At 38.9% G+C, this 22593-nt stretch overlaps 1 pseudogene; it reads right to left on the bottom strand.

Annotated features, from left to right (window-relative positions):
- Window positions 1–7216: 7216 nt before the first annotated feature.
- LOC134644087 (sodium channel protein type 3 subunit alpha-like) overlaps window positions 7217–22593 on the bottom strand; it is a 35832-nt pseudogene continuing 20455 nt past the window's right edge.

The raw sequence follows: 22593 nt of genomic DNA, 5'->3' as shown, positions 1-22593 counted from the left end.
TTTCATTTCCAAAGTTTTACTGAGAAATTGCCTTGACCATATGTCGAGCTCATGGGAACAGTTTTGAAGGTAAAACATTCTACCTCCTCTGTCTCTGTGATGAGCCTGGTGGCATTTTTTGTTGTTGTTGTTGTTTTTGCAAATGGTGCATGGATTGAGTTTGTTGGTTTGATATTCTGTAATACAAATGTTGTTTTGTTCTGTCCAAATTCCAGTTAAAGATGCTGTGAATACATTATAGGATAAAATTTCATATCAGCTTTTGGTTTATAGCCTTGGAGATGGTGTCAGCTGCTTGTAATCCAGTGTTGGAATCATAAAAATTAGCTTTTTATAGTTGGTCTTTATTTTCTTGGCATTTAGAGGCCATCTCATGAGATTTTCAGATTGAAACTAGAGGTGAGATGGAGAATTTGAGCATATGACAGCTTCCAAGTCTTCCACAATAGCTGTACAAAGTTTCAAGTCCTGACCTGCACGCTGTGATTTCCCCATTTGTTAAAATAGCATTCAGGCACATTATAGTTCTCAAAAAAAACAAGACAAAATACACCAAAACAAAACACAGCTCTCTCAGTCTGAATTTTATTCATATTCCATAAGTATTGTGTCATCTGAAAGCACAGCCACACTCCTTGACAATAGAGAGTAGCAGACTACCTATATCTTTCTGTGGTTTGAGTATTATTTGGAAAAATAAATTACATTATTTTATAAACTGCTGGGGTGTGGATGAAGACGTTTCTTTTTTCTGGCTTTTTATATTTGGGGTGACTTAAGCCACTGCCTCTCACTTTTTCAAACTCAGTCATATGTGAAGATTTATGTGACTTTCAAAACTATGTGTCATTTGTTGTCCAAATCCTAACCATGCCAGAGTGATCAGGCTGACTGTTTTCAAGCACAGTTGTTGCTAACACATACACGTATATTATTTAACAATAGGTATCATTTATTTCTTGCTTCAGTCTTCTATAGGCAATTAAATAACCATTTTTTTAAAAAAGCAAAAAAAAAAAAAAGCATTTCTTACTGTAACCATCACTATTGTGTCATTGAATGATACTGCTAATTGTCCAGAAATGTCATGCTGCTATCAGAAGTCCCACGTAGATTCTCTGTGTTCAAAAGGCAAATTTTTGGGTATGATTTAACAATATCCACCAAGCAGATGCAATACAGAGCATTAAGGCCTACTGATAATGAGCTAGGGTGTGTTTTAATACTGGACTGGATGTTTTGAGACTGAAGAAGCTAAACCAGATGTTGCTTCAAGGCCTTTTATTTTGCAGGTTAAACCCTACAATAATAGAGAGAAAACCGAAAAATTAAACAACCCCCTTTGAGCAACCACTTGGCAACAGTGGGACAGAATAAAATAATAATAAAAAATAATTAGAATAATAATGAAAATAATAATGAAAATAATAATAATAATAATAATAATAATAATAATTAAAAGAAAGAAGCCTCCTGCAGGACCAGACTCAGGAAGGGTCATTCATCTGCTGCCACTGGTTGTGGGCAAGGGTAGGAAGCAGTGGCGGTCCTAGCCTGTTTGGCGCCCTGGGCGAACACTCCCTCTGCCCCCCCCCCCCCCACACACACACACACGCACACACACACACACACGAAGAGAGAGAGAGTATGCATTGTATGCAAACGGCTACTAAACAGACATCATAATTCGTCATACAATGAGAACAGGACAAATCAACAATTGACACTGACTAATTAATATTAAAATCTGTAACATAATGTATTGTTTGGAGTTTAGTCTGTTACTGTTACTATTTTTACCATTTCTTCTTGGAGGAACTGTAACCCACATAATTTCCTTAGGGATTAAGAAAGTATTCTGATTCTTAATGTTTTAGGATACATGACCTGCCATTATCCAATGACACATCTGCTTACCTGTATCTTTTGCTCGTTTCTCCTTGTAGGAGCCATAATTAAATGTATTGAATTTTAATGATCACTGGGTTTTCATTTGTTTGGTTGCTATGGTGATGTGTAATGGGAGTCACGTGGGTGCTAGCGGTGACATTAAGAGGACGTTGTCAGTCTGTCTTTCACTGGTTTGATTTTGACAGAGAGGAGGGCTGGGTAGCCGTAGTTTTTGTTGACCGCAGCACAACGAGTTTCCCCTTGTTGCATTAGAGCTGTGATGTTTTAAGAGTTTGAATCGCGAGCCGATCACATTGCTCTGTAAACTTTTCAAGCACTTTGATAAACAAGCAAGCAATTCCACCTCCCGCATTATTGCGTAAAGTTGACAGCGCGTCAGGCAAATAGGCAGGCTCAATCCCCGGTCTCTAGCGACTGTGGAAGTCGCTACACTCCTCCTCTTCTTTTCTCTTTTTTTTAAACTTTAAAAACGGGTTGTGTGTGAGACTTTAAATCAACAAAATATAAAATATAAATGTTAAATTGTTATTGATCCCTTTACCCCTGGTCCTAAAGTGTATATTTATTTTTTTACTCTTAAATATTTATTGTTTGTTTACTTGCACTGTTGTAACTGGAGCCTCGTCGTCTCGTCTCTCTATATACTGGACTGTATGTAGCGGAGATGACAATAAAGTTTACTTTGACTTCAGCAGCGCGCAGGCACACCGAGGGCTCTCGCGCTCACTTTTCGCGTATAGAATTTTGAAAAAACATCGGTGCAAATTATAAGTCTGTATCATAATGTCTGCTGTTTTCGTGTTTGGTGGTTTGTTTTTATTTTGTTTTATTTTGCGAGTTGGTTATTAGATGCTGCTCCAGCCAGACAGTGAATCCCCCGCCGCCCTGCCCCCCTGTGCCGCAAGCAGCAGGCGCACCTCGCAAACGGAGGGCGCCCTTACTCCCAGCAAATGGGCGATAGAAAACCGATCGGTGCCTATGCCATCCCCAGTATGCGCTGGCATGATGTCAGGGCAGCATGAGTACGAGCTATTTTTTTTTTTTTGCCGATGCCCGTGATGCCGCCCCCCACCACGATGCCGCCCCGGGCAACCGCCCGTGTCGCCCGTATCTAAAACCGCTACTGGTAGGAAGACAGGTTAAAGACATACTGTGGAATAGAGCCAGAGATTAACATTAACTAGCAATTAAATACACAGTGGTGTTTTTAGCACATAGTGAGTGAAAGAGAAACAGTCAGTGCATCATGGGAAGCCCCCAGCAGCCTAAGCCTATTGCAGCGTAACTAAGGGAGGATTCAGGGTCACCTGATCCAGCCCTAACTATATGCTTTGTCAAAAAGGAAAGTTTTAAGCCTAATCTTAAAAGTAGAGCTAGTGTCTGTCTTCCAAATCCAAACTGTGAGCTGGTTTCACAGAAGAGGTGTCTGAAAGCTAAGGGCTCTGCATCCTATTCAAGACGTTTTATATCATGAGAAGGATTTTGAATTCAATTATGTATTTAACAGGAAACCAATGAAGAGAAGCCAGTATAGGAGAAATATGCTCTTGCTTTCTAGTCCCTGTCAGTACTCTAGCTGTAGCATTTTTGATCAACTGAAGGCTTTTCAGGGAGTTTTTATGACATCCTTATAATAATGTTACTGGAGGCCACCGTAATGTCATCCAAAGTAAACATCTGGTTAAGCAACATATTTCCAATATTACTAGAGCTATTTACATTTGCATGCATAATGTAAATAGAATTGGTCCTAGCATGGAACCCTGTGGAACTCCATAATTAACGTTAGTGTGTGAAAAGGACTCCCTATTTACACAAACAAACGGGAGTCTATTAGATAGATATGATTCAAACCACTGCAGCACAGTTCCTTAAATATCTAGAGCATGCTCTAATTGTTTAAATTGATCTAGTTTAAATTGGTTTTTTGCTTATTTTTGGTTTGGTTTTTTTGGTGGTCTGGGAGCAGAGGGATAACAGGAGGAGAAAAGCTGAAGAGAGGCATCTCTGCTTCATCCAGGAAACAGACGAATGACTTGTCTTTGTTACCAGACTGATTCCAATGCAATAACTCTAAGTACCAGTGAAACTTCTCAGTAAATATTCATTTATGGTCTTTCAAATTTTTCTTTTTGTCCTTAAACACCTCATGGTTGTCTATTTATACAACACTGAAGTTCAAACTAGCCTGTTTAAATTTACAGTAGTGTGTGGATCCTGCCTGTATACTGGCTATAGTGCTTCTTTGTGTCTTTTATACAACAGTTGGAGCACTCCCATTCTCAGCCTGTGAACATTAAAAATGAACTGTATGATTTAGGCCTTTGTGCATTCTTAATAGAAACGTTTACAAGTTTCCATCAACATTCAGACATTTTATGTAACAAAAAATGGACTGCCTTGATTTATGTGACCTTCATTATCAGTCTTGTTTTATGAGATACAGAAAATCCCAACAAATCCCAACAAGCATGAGTTTAGTTTAATAAGCTGCTTACACAGTTTTTTTTTTTTTGCCTGTGACAGACTTAAACTGGTACCAGGATAACAAAAAGCGGTATAAAATGGGTAATATGAAGTTGCATACCATGTCAAATTTCTCTAAAGTGCACTATTACTATGCATACCATATGTTTGTCATCTACCCATGCGTACTCCTATTGAAGCACTGGTTCCTGTGTTTAATTTTGTCTAATGTCAGACTGCTAGAGGGAACTAATATTGTAGTAAAGCTTATCATCTTCTAACATACATCGTACCAACTTACTGAACCACAGCATGACACAAACAAGCATGTAAACAGTTTTAGTGAGGGCATTCACACTGACACTGACCAGAAAGTTGACATTTTTTGTGGCTCTTCCAGCTGTAGTGAATGCTTTTGTAAAAACTGCAGTTAAACATACACATTTACTTCATATTGTATAGAGCCTTTAATGGTAAAATGTATACATGTTTAGCAATAGTCTAAATTTTAGATAGCTAGAACACAGTGATGTCAACAATTTGAAAAATGATTTGCAACGTATTTTTCTAGGTTTTCTGCTCTGACACTGATAATCAAAGATAATCAACAAGCTTGAATTTGTTTGGACTACAAGGAAAGCTTCTGTAACGTATAAAAAACAGCCTCCCAATGACATTTTTGCATCCGATGGACTGGGACAAATCATGGAGCACACTCTGGCATGCATAATCATTGATACTGTGCCATTAGTTTTCTTTTAAAGCAGATTTTTGGTGGAAAGCCTATACCTGAAGTTAGAACCATTTTGAAAGAGTAAAAAAAAAAGAAAAATAAATATAGAAAGAAAATTAACCAAATCATGATTTTTTTCAGTAATAGCATATAACCTTTTTTCCCTGCTTGCGTAAAATAACAGTCAGTAGTATAACAACAATTGGAGATAATTATTTAGAATTTCAGGAGCAAAATCACACCTCAAATACGCCCTTTCTGGTTCTTTGGCTATATAAAGATCCTCCTGTACTACAAGCTGTTTATTCTCATTTTGTTTGATATGTGGAGCACCTTGATATCCCACTTCACCTTATATCATCCCAGCCCAAAATAACTCACAGCTCATAAGCTGCACATCTGGTCGCACCTACTTAGCTCCAGCCGCTCCTCCAAAAATTCAAACCCACACAATCTTTTGCGAGCATTCAATTGCCACCTGGCATAGATAGTAAGGGTAGACTCGTCATTCAACTAGGAGACTGCACAGTTTGCAATTATTTCAATGACTTCACAAGTTCTATGTCTGTGCCGCTACCTGGACTCCTGCTCATTCTACAGACACCGTCATTCCTGCCCAGCATGCCTACACAACCCCACTGACCCTCAACATCATCTGGTTCCAGTTTTCTCTGCCCATGGGGAAACCCAGTGACATTAATTTACTCCTCCAGAAGCATTTTCTTGCTCCTCTCGTAAACAAATAGCTACTCCCCCCTTTTAGGACATCTGAACTCTACCCTGTGCATGACTCCTCAAGGCCTCCCTTCATTTCTCACTTTCATCATTTAAATCCTCCCTTCTTGACACAATCATTGTGGATAGCTTGTCCAAGCTGAAATTTGGTTCTGGCAATATCTGCTAGCCATCTCAATTGGCATTGTTTTCTTATATGATTATCAGCTTTCCCACTTGACAACATTTGACTCTACCCCTTCTCCTAGTTCTTTCGGTTATCATAGATGTTATCATGGGGTTGTCATGGAAGGTGGTTCTCCTCTAATTGTTCTTCCAAATTCAACCAGTGTTTACAAAACTACTTATTGTCACCTTGATTATTTGACGAAATCTACCCAGTAGTCATCAATGCCTAACGCAAAATGAAGTAAACTACCCAGCCAGGTAATCCCGATTTCATATTCTATTTCAAGATAGACTCACCCCTAAGCCCTTACAAGCCTTTGATCCATTACTTTCAGCTTCAAGTTCTCTCATCATCGGGAATCCTTCTGATCTCTTCTCCAGTTATTCTTTCTGCATTTCTGCCATTAGATCCACTTCAGTCAGTGAAATCACAGATCACCGGTTTGAGGTCATGAGGTCAATCTACCAATCATGTATTTGCAACCATCTTTGACATTTGCAACACACATTTTCATCACTGCTTCCTGGGCATGCCTTCTTTGGGGATCTGCCTAGCCCAGGAGCTGCAGCCAGTCTCTTCTGGGGCCTTCCCCAAGCAGCAGCCTCAATTTATTTCCACTAGAAATGCTGTCATATCTAAATGAGGATGCTGTCCCAGCTAGTGAATTGGAGATAATTTATCTGAATTTTGAAGCGGGGACAAACACTCCCCTTCTAGTTCTCTGTATACGACTATATACGACTGCCACCATTCCTCTCTGAAGCCTTCCCCAAAACCTCAGCCTTAATTGTTGCTCTGCCATCTGCCATTATCTATTCGGAATGCTGTCAGACCTTAATCAGGATCCATTTAGGTTAGTCAGGTCACAGCTAGTGAATTAAAGACACCAGGTAGCAAAATTAGCTGCAATTCAAGTTAAAGGATTAACTTATATGCGTTTCATAACACTTTAAGTAATGTTGCCCATCCTTAGCAGACATAAGGGATCCTTGCTCCTTAATCCTTCCAAGTGAGTCTTACTATAGCCGAAATGACACTTGTCTATTTTAGAAACTCTCCTCTAAAATAAAAAAAACACAGTCAGTTTGAAATAGCAGATATCCATATTAAAAAAGAGACTCCAGTGGATATCATGATCACTGTGAAAGGTTGTAAACATTTTGCATTCACTACAGTGTCTTTGGTGTAGCACAGATTTCCTTTTATATATCTTGTTCTTTGACATCTTTATTCACAACTTCCTTTTCACTTTTGTCTTTTTCATATTTGTTTTTTCTATTTGTTGTCACACTGTGACATGAAGGCTGAGAGGCCGCAGAAAGTGTCAGTTTGTTTTTATCGGCACTAGAAGTTTTTCTTAAAGTTTGTCTGTGTTATCCTTTTCCATGTAAATGAGCTTTTCATCCTTTTGATTGTTAATACTTGATGTCTCATGGAGTCTTGTGTCTTTTCTTAGACTTTTCCATACATACTTCCGGAATGCTCTCTGGATGACAACAACTGAAACAGCCTCCTGTCTGCGCCGGATGGTGGTACTGATGGGTTCGTAGGACACCTTTGAAAGATTCGAAGCCATGAAGCGCTCTTCCATTTGCTCCTTTAGAATGTCCATTTCTCCACCCTCACCTAGAACGCGCTTTGTGAATGCAAACAGGATGTCTAGGCAGTGAATGCGGTCACCACTGACGATGGGTAAGTCCATAGAGATCAGATCAAACTTGTTAGGCTTGGCTATGCGCAATGGTGGTTCCAATGCATCTGCAAATTCTGAAAGATTTTTATACTCAATGAACTGTGTTGCATGAGGATCAAACCTTTCCCAGACCTCATAAAACATTTCAAAATCATCCTCACTCAGTGGGTCAGCGCTCTCTTCAGTAGCTACACCAAAGTTTTCCAGGATGACTGCAATGTACATATTCACCACAATAAGGAAAGAGATAATGATGTAGCTCACAAAGAAAGTAATTCCCAGTGTAGGATTTCCACAGTTTCCTTTAAAAGTACTACCAGGATTCTCCATCTCAGGGTCACAGTCATCTCCATTTTTGTTGAGAATGGGATGTAGTAGGGTATCCCAACCACCTGAGGTGGTGATCTGGAACAGACAGATCATGCTGTTGGCAAAAGTCTCAAAATTGAAAAGATCATCAATACCTTTTTCCTTCTTGACATATGCAAAGTTTGACATGCCAATGATGGCATAGATGAACATCACCAAGAAGAGCAAGAGACCAATGTTGAACAAGGCAGGGAGTGACATCATCAAGGCAAACAAGAGTGTGCGGATTCTTTTGGCGCGTTTGATAAGGCGGAGGACGCGGCCAATCCGTGCCAGTCGGATGACTCGGAACAAGGTTGGTGAAAGAAAGTATTTTTCTATTATCTCAGTAAGAAACAAACCTAAAGAAAGAAATGAAAGGATTAAACACTGGATGACAGATTACTGCAATATTAAAACTTGTCAGAGATAAACTGTAAATAGATGTGAGTCATACCGATGATTGACAGAATAACAACGATGAAATCAAATATATTCCAGCCATTCATGAAAAAGTAGTGCCGGAGCGAGACCATCTTCAATAAGCACTCTCCAGTGAAGATGCCAACGAATACCACATTTATTATGTGGAGAACCTTTTTCTTGTACTCTAATTGTTCATCAGTTTCCAGCATCATAGCGATCATATTAAGTGATATTAGAACCATAATCACAATATCAAAAGATTGCTTGGTGGTAAAATCAAAAATATATCCTAGAATCTTGTTCTGAAACAGATAGACATGGGTAAAATAAACAAGAATACATTTTAGAAGAAAAACAATAAGATTTTTAATTCATATTGAATGCAGTCAAAGTTTGAGTCACATACTGATGGTCTAGGAATCGGTTTTTGTGGTTTCTTTGACGCCAGTTTTTTCATGGCATTGTAGTATTTCTTTTGTTCTTCAGTCATAAAGATGTCTTGACCTCCTAAGTAAAGAAAACATGATAGGCACTTTAAATCACTTAAATCAAAAAAGAGAAAATACCAATTCTTTTTTTTACAAAAAAGGTTTGATACTTATCTTTTTCCTTTGCTGATTGAAGTTGTCAATAACAACACCAGTGAAAAGATTGAGTGTGAAAAAGGCTCCAAATATGATGAAAACAACAAAATAGCAGTACATATATAGGTTGACCTCATACTCTGGTTGTTCTTCTGGCTATAATGATAACAAAAAAACAAGACATTGAAACAGAGACGTCCTTTAGATTACAGTTCTGGCCAAGCGGATGTGTGCCTTAAGTAATTTAATTCTACAGGAAACTCTGCCTTGGTGGTATTTGCTTACTTAGCATTGTGTGTACAGTGTGTAAAATATTCTGTCTTCCTAGTCCCTGTCAGTATCTGTCAAAAACTCGAGCTGCAGCATTTTGGATCAACTAAAGGCTTTTCAGGGAGTTTTTAGAACATTCTGATGATAATGAATTACAGTGGTACATCCTAGAAGTAATGAATGCATAAACTAGTTTTGGATGTCTCTAATTTTTAGAGATATTGCGCAAATGAAAGAAAGCAGTCCTACATATTTGTTTAATATGTGCATTACCTGGCCAAAAATGACTTCAAGATTCCTCACAATGTTATTGGAGGCCACCGTAATGCCATCCAGAGTTAACATTTTGTTAGACACCATATTTCTAAGATTATTAGGGCCGGTAGAATAACCTGTTTTATCTCAATTTAGAAGCTGGAAATTACAGTAGAGGTCATCCAGATCTTTAAGATAAAGCTAGCTCTTGCTCATGTTAGACCACCCTTCACTTCAAAAAATATATTTTACATTGTTAGAAATTTTTCATCAGAAATGTGTCACCGCCTCAGCAAAAGAAAGTGTAATATGATTTTAATAAAACATTGACATTTTAGAGGAGTTAAAGCATTTATATGGTGAGATAGTTCAAAAAAAATCACCACCTTGGTTTGAGAATCAACAGCGGCATACATGATGTCCATCCAACCCTTAAATGTAGCCTATAGAAAAAAATACAGCAAGTGACAACGGTAGAAAAACATGTTCTTCTATTACAAAATTTGCAACAAAATACTGATTTACTTACTACTTGCAACAGTGCAAGGTATCCCATGCCAACATTATCAAAGTTGACCTTAAGATTCATCACTCGAGCTCTTCCATTTTCCATTTGCCAGTGACAGTCTGTCATATTTTTCACTTCTGATACCGGGAAATTTTTATTTGTGGTTGTGTTGACACAGTAGTAGAACTTTCCCGCAAATAAGTTGACTCCCATGATACTGAAGATCAGCCAGAAGATGAGGCATACCAGCAGCACATTGAAGATGGAGGGAATGGCTGCCATTAGGGAATTGACAACCACCTGCACACCAATACACAAATCACATAACATAAAATATCTGTAAAGCAGACAGAGATCACAGAATTGTAAACTGATGCATGATATTGTACACTTTGGTAATGGTTAAAAATAAATGAATAAATAAAAAAACAGGAAAAAACACATTTTAAGTGCCATTGTGTTGAGCTGCAACTAAAGTTTATTTTGGTAGTTGACAAATCTGCCAATTTTTCTTAGATTAGTCAAATAGTTAACGATTACTTTAATAAATCCTGTCTCCACTTTCTGTGAGCTAACCTCCTGTTCTAGGCTCCAGTACCTCACCTGCTCACATCTGACAACCTGTGATTATTACCCTGTTGTCTTGTCCATTTATGTGGTATTGGTATATGACAAGTCAAAAATAAAATTCCACGTAGATGAATTTTTATTGTCGACATCATTGATGACGTGGGGCTGCACGGCATCAATGGGTTAGCGCGGTTAACTAGTTAACGCATTGATGCTGTGCAGCCCCACGCACGGGGCAATCCGCGGTAACTCAATAAGGGAGATTTGTGATAACTTATCTTCATATGATAAGAAACACAAAGTGCTTCACAATAATATAAAACAGATGTACATAAAAAAACACAATCAATCCTACAGCACAACTCTAGTCGAAAGCCAGTCTAAATAACTGAGCTTTTAGCTGCTGTTTGAAAGAATAAATAAAATCAAGGCAACTTTAAGATGGAGGCAAAGCAATCCACAACCTGGGGGCTGGTGCTCTAAAAGATCGATCTCCTCTGGTCTTAAAACTACCAACAGCCTTTGATGATCTCAGGCTGCAAGGGAGAGCATGGGGTTCTATAAGATCCGAGATGTAGGCAGGATTGACTGAGAGCTTTAAAAGTCAGTACTAAAATTTTGTAGTGAATTCTAAAATGTACTGGAAGCCAATGTAATGGGAATAAAACCGGTGTAATGTGCTCTCTATTTTTGTGTCTTTGTTAAGAGCTTTGCAGCAGAATTCTGGACTGATTGGAGACGGTTAGGATTCTTTTTGCTCAAACAAAGACAAAAGGCTGTTACAATAATCTAAGCGAGATGAAATAAAAGCACGAATCAGTATTTCCAATTCAGACAACAATGTTCGTATTTTGTAGATAATCCTTAGTTGAAAAAGGCAGTTCCTAATTAGCTGTTGAGAGTGTTGCTCTAGGGACATGGCAGAATCAAAAATAACATCGAGGTACCTGAGGCTCGGCTGAACAGAGGAGCCAAGAGAACCAAGATGCTGCTTGATTACAGATATTTGGCTGTTGGGAGCAATAATTACCCTTTCTGACTTCTCTGAGTGCAGTCGCAAGTAGTTGTCACCAAGCCATTGTTCAATGGAAGCTAAACATTTTATTAAAGAGAACAACTTCTGGACTTCCATTGGCTTAAAAGAGCAGCAGAGCTGAATATCATCAGTCTAGAAGTGATAAGACACATCAGGGAACTGCCTAATTATAAGTCCTAGAGGTAAAATGCACAGGAGAAAAAGAATAGGTCCCAGAACTGAACCCTGCGGTACTCCACGCGTCAGGTTTGACATAAACTGATTTGCACAAAAGCTAAAAGATCTATTGGAAAGGTATGACTGAAACCACTCAGAGCCACAATTTTAGCTTAGAGATAAGCCTGTAATTCTTAAGCTGTGTTAGATTTGAACTGCTGTTTTTTAATATTGGCTCAACAACAGCATATTTACAGAACCTAGGCACCACGCTGTTAAAAGAGAGGTGTTGCATATCTCTACAATAGAGGAGCCAATGGCAGAGAGAACATTTTGAAAACAGCCCAGCAGGTAGAATGTCATTTGGACAAGTGGTGATTTTCATTTTATCCAGCAGAAGTGAAAGATCATGTATGGTCATTGGGTTAAACACCGACAGTGAATGAGGGGGAGGTGGACCAGAGACACAAACAGATGGTATTGAAGGACAAACGCTCATTTGGACATTATTAACTTTATCCACAAACAAATTTAGAAAGTCATTACTGTCAGATATAGAAGAAATGGCTACTGGTGGGACCATGGGGGAAACAACAGAGTTTATGGTTTCGAACAGTATCTTGGGATTTCTCTTGTTTCATGAGATTAGCTGAGAAAAAATTCAGAAATTGATGACCTTACAGCCATTGCTAGGATTCATAAGAGAAAAAATAGAGAAAATGTTTTGAAAAAGAGAAAATATCCAGTGAGCCGAATCTCTGGGTAAAGATGCCTTTTTGATGCTAAAGGTCAGAGAATGACCAGACTGCTTAGTTTACAGGTTAGCAATAGTAACTCAAACGACCAGTTTTTGTAACCAAGGTGAACAAAAGAGCAACTCTTAACACACAACACATCCAACCTTGAAACAGATGGGGTATAGAAGCTGAAGATTACATCAGATGCCACTACTTCAGTTAAACAAAGAAAACTGAGCAAGAATTCAAATTGGTTTACCAAAATTGGACTAAAGAAGACTGGAAAAAAGCTGCCGGGTTGAGTCTTGATTTTTGTTGTGACATTTGGATGATAGGACAAAAAGTTGAAAGCCTAGATTCATTCTTCCTTATACCAGTAGTTCAGTCTGGTGGTCGTAGTGCAAGGGTGTGGGGGATATTATCTCGACAGACTTTAGGCTTCTCAGTACCGATTAATCGAGCCATCCAATTAAGTATTGCCTAAATGCCGCAGCCTACTTGAGTATTATAAGCAACCATGACCATTCCTTTATGACCACACTGTATTCATCTTCTTGTGGCTGCTTCCAACAAGATAATGTCCCACAAACCTCAAATAATCTCAGACTGATCTACACAGTCACCATATCTAAATCCAACAGAGCAAGTTTTGGATGTGTTTGAACCATAGATTTGTACTCTGGATACGCAGCTAATAAATCTGCAGCATCCGCGTGATTTTATCATGTCAGTATGGACCCAAAGTCTCAGAGGAATGTTTCCAGCACCTTGTTTAATCTATGACAAAGTGAATAAAGGCAGTTCTGAAGGCTAAAGGAGGCCCACACAGAACTAGCAAGGTGTACCTAATGAAGTGGAAAAGAAGAGATTTAGGTTGTAGTCTAGTTTACTGAATTAGTGGTAGATAGTTCAACATGACTCTGAATGGATAGGTGGTTCCAACAGCTCTTACCCTTATGCCCTCAAAGCGTGACAGGGCTCTTAGTGGCCTTAGAGCTCGTAGGGTTCTCAAAGACTTCATGGGACCGAAATTATTAGCACTTAATGTGTTGGCTACCAGATCGGCAAGTGAGATCTAGAAAACATACAATTACAAATACGTTATAAGCGGCAAAGATATATTAAACTGTGTGTTTCTGTGTAAGCAGCATTTCAATGTACATTAGCAATTAGGAAGTCCAACCAGCACCAGGCGTTTGAGAAATATTTAGCAAATCCATATGCCATCCACTTCAGTAACATCTCCAGAATAAAGATGCAAGTGAAAATTTTGTCTGCAAACTCCAAAACTGTTTTAATAGTCTTCCTCTGCTCATTGTAGATATCTTCAAATGCCTAAATGTGAGGAAAAAGACAGGTAAGTGTAAATACAAATGGAAAGTGTATTAATGCCAAACATGCACATAATGAAATTTCCATTAAAAATATCGATAGTACTTTGCAGACAATATCTCAGGATTTGTTCCAAAACAGACGTGAGAACAGATCACTGAAAGAGACTGATTCAGTAATATTAAATGAAAAACTTTTTAAACATGAGCAGTTAAGAACTGCCTGATTAGATGCCAGATGTTTTTATGTAAATACTTACAAGAGCCCCACTGCTAAGCAGGATCATGAAGATGATAAAGCTCTCAAACCAGTTGTGTTCCACTATCTGATAACAGGTTTTTCGTAGTGCCCACCATATTTTACCCCAGCCCACATCTACATTTACTTGACAACAATGGAACGTCTGCACACAGACTGAAAAGAGACAATGGTTAGATGGTGTTTTAGTCATGGAAAATGCAGATTCAAATTTTAAAAAAAGTTATAGCAGGTGTTAGTTTCACCAGCAGAGAAACAAGCATTAGGATCTATATCATCTTCTAATTCAAAGTCTGCAGAAATTCCTCTCTTTCCAGCTGGTACATCATCCACTGTGCTTGCATCTGAGCAGCTGAACTGTCCATCATCAATGATAATCTGTGGATGAAATCAAGAGTGTAGATGAAAATCTTGGATGAGCTGATATAACAAAGCCATTGACTAAGACTAGTTTCACAAAGAAATTGTGAAAACTACTAAAATGACAGATTGTTCTGTCATTTTAGTAGTAATTTTAAATAGTTGTACAAAAAACACCTGAGGCACTGCCTGCATTTTTAGGTAATTATTTGTATATGACTTTGCTATTTTCAAAATTTGTGAATAAGTTTACAAAAAATAATAAATAAAATCAAATTTACAACTTATATTTGCATTTCAAGTTATGAAAATGATTTGATAAACATGTCTGTGGTTTTTACAGTAAAGAATACCTTTTTCCTAATTGGATTTTATGTTTTTTGGTTGATTTTGAATCAAGTGTGTACGATACATGTCATTGCCATGATTATAGATTTTAGGCTGATCCCTTCACCTTTACTAATGAAATACCTAACTTACGCCAACAACAGTGTTCTCTCACACTATGTGGTTGCATTGCGTGTCATAAATATTCAACTTTTGTAAGGCTTGGTTTAAAATAAAAATCAGGCATCTATAGAGATTAGTGAGACCAAGAACATCCTTACCACAGGGCATCCTACTTCATCTGATGAATCACTGTTGAAATCCTCAGTATTGGGATTTTCAAAGTCAGATTCTTTCATAGCCATAGAGATGGTGACTGTCACACTAGGGTTGTTGATGAAAGATGGGTTGGAATCATTGCTTTTGCTGCTGACTATGTATTTGTCCCCAGTTTTTTCTACGCCGATCACCTCCCCATTGCCATGGTTGAGGATACTGTTCGGACCTAAAGGTTTGTGGAGTTCATCCAGAGATTTTTCCTCATCCTTCTTTTGTTTCTTCTCTCTAAGGCAGGCACTGCTGCAGCTAGTGCCGAAGGAAATGCTTTCGTATATACGTGCAATGGCAATTTGCAAATTGTTTGTCTCTTTGTCATCTTTTGCCACTGCTAGGTTGTCAGCACTGAATGAACTCAGCAGCAGGGCCAAGAAGAGGTTCAGGACCTGCCAGGTAATGACATAGACAGGTAAAATTTATACTGAAACTATTATATACTGATTACAACAAAACACATATTACTGTAAAACTGTGTGTAAAATGTACAATTACTTAAATTAAGAATTACATTTTTAATCCGTTTATTGAGTTTAAATTAATGAATTGACCATTGAAAGTTTTACCACAAGGTTTCCCATAATCAGGATCATCATGTAGAAAGTGATGCACATGTGTTCATTAACCACTGTCATACAGTCAAGTTGCCCAAAGCCCCCACTGAATTACCAATTATTTTGATCAGTTTATTTAGAGTGGGCCAGGATTTAGCCAACTTGAATACTCTAAGCTGTAAACAAAAACAAAACAACAACAAAAAAAAAGTCATTTCCTAACTCAAAAAACACCAGAACATACAGGTCATGATGTATAGTGGCAAGAAAAAGCATGTGAGTCCTTTGGAACTATGTTTAAAAAGTTGGGAAGCAACCCTTATCCCAACAATTGCAGTTTCATGGTCCCTCTGTCCTTACATTTTCGTCTGTCTCTCCCTTTTATGCTTTCTACCTCTCGTCTCCTCTATCCCTGTGTGTGTATGTATTGGTTTGTTGGTTTTTGTGTAGTGGAGGGACTCATCTCAGGTTCCTGCCTTCTGGCTTCTGGACATCTGCTGGTAATCTATCTTTGATGAACTCGATGGAGTCACTACTTAAGGGAGCAGCTGAAGGCAGAATCAGAGAAACTGTATTCATCCCACAGCGAAATTGAGTTGTCATAAACAATTAACATAGCTTGGCTCCTACCTTTGTGATTGGGATACTGGACTCTAAAGGCAATACTGGACAATACCTCCCACCCTCTCCATGTCCTGCTTGCCACTCACAGGAGCACGTTCAGTAAGAGATTGAGATTGCCCAAATGCACCACTGAACAACATAGCCACAGGCAGAAATAATTTTCTATCTCGCTGTACCATTCCTCCATTTAAAGCACACAATACAATAGTTACAATAGTTGAACACCCTCAACATCATATCCTCAACAAAGAAAATTACAAAGTCAATATGATTAGAAGGGCACCTCAGTGTCAACTATATATATTTAATTTTAGGTAATAGACTGGGATATTTATAATTAGAGGTATTTGTATTAAGATCTAGTTTGTTATATTTTGCAACTTTGTAATACATAGTATTATTTAATTTTGTTTGGTTACTTCTCTTGGTGTCTTGGAGCAATTGTGACCACATAATTTTCTTTGGGATTAGTAGAGTATTCTCATTCTGAATTTGATCGCCATGAGATTACAAATTCATTACACCCAGTTGCAATAACTTTGTTCATGTCTCCAACCACTATTTTCCCTAGTCTGACTGTAGCATTAGGTAACATGACCAAAGCCAACTACATAATTGGCATGTTGCTGAGTGGATGAAAACCAATCAAAAACTGAGACAGGCTCCAGGGAGGCTGGCCAGGTGCTCCCAGGTGTGCTAATTTATGACAAATTTATACATAGATGCTAACAATTCCAAAGGTTTCACTTACTACTGCTTGCCATCATAGATGTGCATATATATACTTACCAATCTGAATGATCTCAATATAGTCATATTCTTCATTTTTTCCAAACAAAGCTCTATCAAGCTTAAACTAACAATGATCGCATCAAAGATATTCCATTTCTTCTGAAAGTAATAGAATGGGTCCAGTGCAATAACCTTGAAGACCATTTCAGCTGTGAAGATGGCAGTGAATATCTTTATGCATACACACATGCATGCACACACACACGTACACACACACACACACACACACACAAATACAAATAATGAACACTGATAAAACAACAAATATTTGATTAAAAATAATCAGCTCTTAATTTGACTTACCTTATTGCCGATATTAAGCATGTTCTGGAAGTTATGGGTCATTGAATGATGCTCCATGGCCATAAACAATGTGTTGAGTGCAATGCAAATAGTAATGAATAGGTCCATAAATGGGTCCATCACAATTAGATGAATGATTTTCTTGAATTTCAGCCACCCTGGGCACCACTCCCAGATGAGGAAAGTGTAGGCAAAATCGTACCACCAAGTAGGACATTTCTGCCTTGACTCTTCAAGTTCTGATGACAAAGTGATCAAAATAGTTTGTGTGAAGCTACAATGACATTGTAGATGTAGTCAAGTCAGGAATGACAATTCACGCGACTGTGAAAAACACCTACCCTCTATTGTTTCCGTAATTACACTAGTGAGACTTAGAGCTCTCTGTCTGGCCTCTCGGCTCTTAAGGAAGTCCATATATTCCTGGTTTATTCCTCCAGTGCTTTGCCTGTAGTCTGTGTCAGTAGTGTCAGCCTGGGGATAGATTGTTATATATGAAATGTAACCATACAAAAATGTGTTGTATTTCGCCATGGATAAACAACAGCACTAACATAAATCACTGTCAGTGTCCCAAAAGGTTGATTCTGTTCATCTGGACGTAGCGTTTGCAGTGGGAGAAATGTTTCGTCACTCATTCAAGGGACTACTTCAGTCTCAGCTGACTGCAGGTTTCCCCAACTGTATAAACAGTACATTTGCGCAATAAATGAAACTAGCACACTCTCATCTGCCTGCCTCCCTGTCTCACCACTGGAACCTTTCTGGAGTGGATCATTCACATACTCACCAAGACTTTCATGACCTTCCCTCCCCCTCTCACAGACCTCCACCTGCAGACAAGTAAGCTATGAAATATCCTCAATTGGATCTACCTCTTCAGTCTTTTCCTTACTCTTTTCTAACTCACTTCTTCTGTTGTTGAAAAAGGACCAGTGATCAGTGACTCTGATCACTGGTCCTCCCACTCACATTCCTGACCCTATATTCCTTCGACATCTCATCTAACTCTAGGACCCCGCTGACTTGCTCATGTCCACCCCAGTTACTCACAGTATTTATCTTGCATCTCGGTTATCAGTGTCTAGTTCCCGTTCTTCTTGCATCATTTCTGTATATAGCATAGTTGTAGTATTTTTGCCCATGTCATAGCTCTGGCTCTAGCTCATATTCCTGTGTATAGTCTTCATAGTTATAGCATTTTATGATCGTCACAGCTCAGGGTTTGTCACTGTTTTTAGTAGTGTTCTGCTCTTGCCCCTGTATATAGTACCTGCCCTTGCACTAGTGTTGACCAATATATTTACTGCCATAATAGTGTCACTTATCCTTGTATATAGTCACTGTTTATGTTCACAAGCACTGCCGCTGTTCAGGTCTTGTAAGTAAAAGTCATGTCACGTATCTTGAGCATCTTTGTTGAATCTGTCTTTTGGGTCCAATCTGTGTCTGACGGCTCGTGTTGTGGCAAGAAGTCACTTGGACTTCACTTGGAAGAATCAACCTTTTGGGACTAATGAATGAAATTCTGCTTATCATCGTGCATATAAAAAAGAACATTCTACAACTACGCCTTTGGCTCAGATAACTGACGACTGAATAAGCGATATTGAAGATAAAAAGATTGTTGGAACAGTGTCGCTAGATCTGAGCGCAGCGTTTGATGCAGTTGATCATTAAATCTTATTGGATAAATTAAATTGTTATTAGAGCTGGGCGATATAAGATTTTTTCATATCACGATATGTTTTTCCATTTCAGGCGATAACGATATATATCACGATATAAGCCAAATAACTATATTTGTAAGATTTAAATGTGCCGTTGCTCACAAGTAAAATGTGAAATAATCTGCAGCTTGTTTTGATTTAAATATTTATTTCCCATAATAAGTTCAACAGGGTAGATGTACTTAAGGAACATGAGACTTCAGTTTCAGATAAATAAAGGCAAATATTGCAAACTACACAAAAGGCAGGCGCTAAAGCGTTTAAGTTTCAAAATAGAACAAACAAAACAGACTACTAAATTGTCAATTCCACTTAGAAACAAAATATTAATTCTAAAAATAAATCTTAGTTTGTTTTACAGAAGAACAGACAAAATTGACTGACTTTTGTCAATATCAAATAAACTGAGAACTAAATGGAAATTCTCAATCTCTGCTTGTTGTATAGCTTAGCTTTTCAAACAGTTTTAACAGTGACTTTAGTCTGACAAAAGCCAAATGACGAATTAGCGCTTTCAGTCAGAGATTGAACATGCACCGGTTTATTGTATTTCCAGACTTGCTTTCGGCACAATTTACAGTGCGCGCTACTCTGTTTTTTGTCAGACTTGAAATACCCGAAATATCTTCACACTACGGAACTTCTATGGCCCTTCCGTTCGACAATCTCTCCGGAATTGGAACCATCATCTGTTTTTTCTTTGGTAACCTTCGCTCACGCTCTCGGTTGATTTTTCTCTAGTCGGCAAACTCATTTCCTTCATTACCCGGGCGGCCCGGCTGCAAAAACAAATACACATGTGCGCCTTGGCCTTGTGCTGTACGTAACAAGTCACGTGACGTGACGCTGCGGCTGTGATTGGTTCGGCTCTGCGCTACTTAATTTGGATTGGCTGTTCTTTTTTTTTTTTAAGAGGACAAGAGAGATGAGGCCTATCGCAATAGTTTAATTTTTCTATTGAGAAAAAGTTATTTCGCAATACATATCGTTATCGTTCTATCGCCCAGCTTTAATTGTTATGGTTTGAAAGGTCTGCTGTTCAATGGATTAAGAGTTATTTAACCAATAGACAATTTGCTGTAACATTTAGTAGGGGTAACTCTGACATACAGACTCTTTGTTGTGGTGTGCCTCAAGTCAGCAGCCTAGGCCCACTTTCATTTTCTATTTTCACAAATGATTTGCCTTTTGCTTTGGAGAATTTCACCATTGTCCTATATGCAGGTGATTCCACGATTTATTCATCCGCACAAAACCCAGTTAAATGAAACAATATTTTAAATGTTGAATTAAAATTAATAGAAAATTGGGTAAAGGAAAATAAAATGGTAATTAATGCGGAGAAGAGTAAATCTATGTTAGGATACTCAAAGGAGTTTGCAAAGAAAAGCGTCTGGACTTCTTTAAGTTGCTTGAAGACGTTTCACCTCTCATCCGAGAAGCTTCTTCAGTTCTAAGGTCAAATGGCCGAGAGTCCCAGATTTAAACCCAGTGGGAGTATCCCCCCAAAGAGGGACAAAGGACCCCCTGGTGATCCTCTAATCACATGAGCCAAGGTGTGAAAGCGGGTGTGGGACCTAATCAGCCAGGGTTTCGGGTGGGCTCATTGTGAAACCTGGCCCCACCAGAGGGTGATGGGAGTCAAAGAGGAGGTACTGGTCCGTACATATCTTCTACATATCTGATATGTAGATGACACCTGGGTCAAAATCAAGACACAAGAAGTGGAATCCTTCACTGCGCACATTAACGCCGTGGATAAAAACATCAAGTTCACCAGGGAAGACACAAAGGATAACTGTTTGCCTTTCCTGGACTGTGCTGTGCACATTGAAGAGAATGGCAACCTCAACATCGAAGTTTACCGGAAACCCACACACACAGACCAGTACCTCCTCTTTGACTCCCATCACCCTCTGGAACACAAACTTGGAGTAATTAGGACCCTACACCACCGGGCAGAACATGTTCCCTCTAAGCCTGAGGGAAAAAAGAAGGAACACACACACGTAAAGGAAGCACTCAAAACATGCGGTTATCCTAACTGGGCGTTCATAAAGTCAGCAAAGAGGCACAGAAAAGAAGATCAGACACCAGCGAGGGAGGTTAAGAAAGACAGACGCAACAACGTTGTCATCCCCTATGTAGCCGGTGTATCAGAGAAACTCAGGAGAGTTTTCTCCAAGCACAACATCCCAGTGTACTTCAGACCCAGCAACACACTCAGACAGAAACTGGTTCACCCGAAAGACAAAACTCCAAAACACAGACTTAACAACGTGGTGTATGCTGTACAGTGCAGCGAGGAATGCCCAGACCTCTACATTGGAGAGACCAAACAGCCACTTCACAAGCGCATGGCACAACACAGAAGAGCCACCTCCACGGGACAAGACTCAGCAGTTCATCTGCATCTTAAGGATAAAGGTCACTCTTTCGAGGATGCCAATGTTCACATTTTGGACAGAGAGGACAGATGGTTTGAAAGAGGAGTGAAAGAGGTCATCTATGTCCACTGTGAGCGACCATCTTTGAACAGAGGCGGTGGTTTACGACACCAACTGTCTGCCATCTATAATCCAGTTTTGAGTTCTCTCCCCAGACGCCTTAATGCCCACTCACATCCTGGGCCATCTGACCTCAGGAATTCACATGACAAGGTGAGGCCAGGTTTCACAATGAGCCCACCCGAAACCCTGGCTGATTAGGTCCCACACCCGCTTTCACACCTTGGCTCATGTGATTAGAGGATCACCAGGGGGTCCTTTGTCCCTCTTTGGGGGGATACTCCCACTGGGTTTAAATCTGGGACTCTCGGCCATTTAACCTTAGAACTGAAGAAGCTTCTCGGATGAGAGGTGAAACGTCTTCAAGCAACTTAAAGAAGTCCAGACGCTTTTCTTTGCAAACTCCTTTGACTACGATGACCTGGATGACTGAGAACCTTCACAGACATATGTTAGGATACAAATACCTTTTAAAACATCCACCTGTGCTAAGTTTGACAGTGGTAGGTACTGTCATTGAACAGGTCTCTGAGACAAAGTTACTCGGTGTAACTGTTGACAGTATATTAAATAGGAATAGTGATATAAATCAAATATTAATAATCAAAATGGGTAGGAGTATATGACAAATTTTATTTCTAATAGAGTGATGAAAACACTTGTTAAATCATTAGTTTTGTCTCATTTAAATTATTGTTCAGTGAATACTGAAATAAATTTGTATACATTGCAAATTGCTCAAAAGAAAGCCACTTGTTTAGTTCTAATCTGCCCATTCAGGAAAAGTGTTAGAGAAATGAATGCAAGGCTGGTTTGGCTAAGTTAAACTAGAAAAATCATTATAGCACAAGTGCCTGAAATTCTGGATATCAAATT

The sequence above is a fragment of the Pelmatolapia mariae genome, linkage group LG16_19 (genome assembly GCF_036321145.2).
Source record: "Pelmatolapia mariae isolate MD_Pm_ZW linkage group LG16_19, Pm_UMD_F_2, whole genome shotgun sequence".
In the NCBI taxonomy this organism is placed as follows: Eukaryota; Metazoa; Chordata; class Actinopteri; order Cichliformes; family Cichlidae; genus Pelmatolapia; species Pelmatolapia mariae.
The sequence above is the reverse complement of the archived record's forward strand: the minus strand, read 5'-3'. Positions and strand labels throughout refer to the sequence as shown.